This window comes from Manacus vitellinus, unplaced genomic scaffold (genome assembly GCF_001715985.3).
Source record: "Manacus vitellinus isolate BGI_N305 unplaced genomic scaffold, ASM171598v3 scaffold_137_pilon, whole genome shotgun sequence".
In the NCBI taxonomy this organism is placed as follows: domain Eukaryota; kingdom Metazoa; phylum Chordata; class Aves; order Passeriformes; family Pipridae; genus Manacus; species Manacus vitellinus.
Genome location: NW_021938987.1, coordinates 195,383 through 198,111, shown reverse-complemented (window position 1 = coordinate 198,111; position 2,729 = coordinate 195,383).

Below are 2,729 nucleotides of genomic sequence, written 5' to 3'. Positions count from 1 at the left end.
GAAATTCTGAAAGAAAAAAGATAACTTGTTATACACATATAGGGGTGTTTTCAAGCTCATCATTGACTTTTTTTTTTAAACACTACAAATTTATCAAGGTAATCAGCTGAGACCTCTTTTTTATATCAGAAGATAAACTTAAGTGAGAAGGAAAATGAGAATTTTTAAAATATGAGATACAAATAAAGAGATTTATACATATAATCCAGACGAGCATTGTGATAAAAAGCAGCCTGCAACCTCACTTTCACATCCCAGGACAGGTTTTAATCAAACCATAAAATACCTGAGTGTTCTAGATATGTTCTCATTAATGTCCTGATTCACTCAGAATTACTAAAATTTCAGGAAGGAAAACAGTTAAAAATTCTCTAGAGTCTCTGTTTCCAGGCTTCCTATCTTTGCTACATATTTATTTTTTCCATGACCATTTTGCAGCTTTTACAAATATTCAAAACAAGCTAAGCATGAAAATTAAAAGTTACAGCTTCAAAAAGTAACAGAGACACAGCTAAGTACTCCTAAATGTAAGCTTTGAAAATTGTTACTGCTTTCCTAGGGATTACAACAAAGAGTTTAGTTTAAAAGTATGTGATGGAGAAAAGAAAACTGTAGGAAGAAATCATATACAAGAGCAGCACATAAAATTTCCAGAGTTACAGCAATATTTTCATCTCTCCTTATTAATGCCAGAAAAAACAGGGGATTAAAAAGGGCTACAGCAGTAGGAGATCTGGCCAGATACAGAGTCACTGTGACAGAAACTAAGAGAGGAGGGAGGAAGCTGCACTGGAGAACAGGGCACAAGGTGATGTGGATTTTCCAGAGTGGAACCACCTGTGGAACACAGAAGAGACACAGAATTTCCAACAGGTTCCAAAGGCTACCCCAACTCAGCCAGTCCTGTTGTGAGTTCTGACAACTCTGCAAGGTGGCACAACAATAGCATGGCCACCCCTCACCTCCAGGATGTCAGTTCTTTGCAAAACTACTGAAGACACAACACACTATTCCACATGTAAACATCAGTTATGTAGAACCACCAACATACAGTTACTCTTCAAAACTTTGCCACCAGGTTTCAAATGAAACTTCCTGAAATACCCAGATATACACAAATTCTCATCTCAACACACCACTAACCTTTTTCACCACATAAAAACTAGTTAAACTTGCTAATATATTAACTTTATTTAAATTCTTTTCCAATGCATTGTATCAAATGCTTCCTCTGTAACATTTTTATTAGATAAACACACAACAACCTAATTCTTCTAGAGGACAGCAGAAAAAATTACACCTTTATTAAGGACAACTCAAGATGCAAAATTTAACCTTCCACATTATGTCTGTTAGGATTTATTAAGCTTCACATTTCTACAGACCACTGATGTGCCTGCTAACACCTCACTAAACACTTTTAGTCAGGTATTCAGAGTATCATTAATAATTTGGTCGGGTTGCACCACACAAAGTAAGTGAGCACAGGGAAAAGAAGGAAAGCACCTCTGAATGATGTTATCCTGAAACAGCAAAAGTGAGACCTGCACAGGGTTGAACATCAGAGATGACCAGCTGAGGGCCAGCCCACCTCCTCTGCTTAGATTTAAGTGAGAGGAGCACATACTTCCATGCTAATTCACACATGTAACTAATTAACACCAATTCTTACATTTAAGTATTCTAGTCTCTGCATATCTCTTGAAATTACATTATGTTTATTACAGCAATCTAAGAGAAGAAAAAACCAACTTGGTTGGGGTTTGTATCCTCAAAACAACTGTAGTAAGACAGAATACAAGTAAAATGTCTTTGCTACATTACAACAAAAGTCACCACATTTTTTCCCACGATCTTATCTTGGAGATGCTACATAATATCTAACCCTTGTCCAGAACTCAGTGGAAGCTGCAGAAAGGGGCTTTTATACCAGGCCTCTGGAACCCAGAACTAACTACACTGGTGCCTTCAAAAACCAGCCTCTAATCCTCTCATTTAACTCCAGAGGCCACAGCTGTTGCCCCCACAAAGTTCAAATGAGCCAACCTGCTAAAGTGTAAATTGATCCTTGCAGAGAATTGACACCATCAGCCTTGGACACTAAAGTCAACATTACAAAAAAAATACTTAGTTAATCAAAAGTTTAATCAATGTTGTTATCTTTTCCCACACTACTTGCTCTGCTATCAGGTATACTGACATCCCCAAACCATTCTCATATTCCCCTGCCCAGACCTCTGGCTTTTCTTGTACCACTGACACAGCTGCATTTCTTCTATCACAAAACAGTCAACATAAAAACTTGTAGAATTTAAAAGTCATTTGAACACAACTTATATGGAAACCTCAAAATCTTGCCACACCACATTGTTCAAATTGCCAAATACTACAGTCTTGCATTTTAAAGTTTCCATCTCCCTTCTGATACTCTTAAATTGTATTTTAACATACATGTACCTAAGAAATGAACCATATACAACACAAAACCATGCAACAATCATGTAACATGACTGGGAATGGTTTACACCATGATTAGAGCAGTGTTATTTATTATAAATCATTCCCATTACTGGGAACAATCAAAAATGTCAGCCAAGGCACATTATGTGTTCGACTGTAAGGGAAAAAAAGATATAAGAAAGAAAACAGTAGTTACTTGAGAGCCTCCTGGAATGCAACTCTCAGAAAATATATAGAGCTTTCAACTGTTGGGACATTCCTTCTCAGCC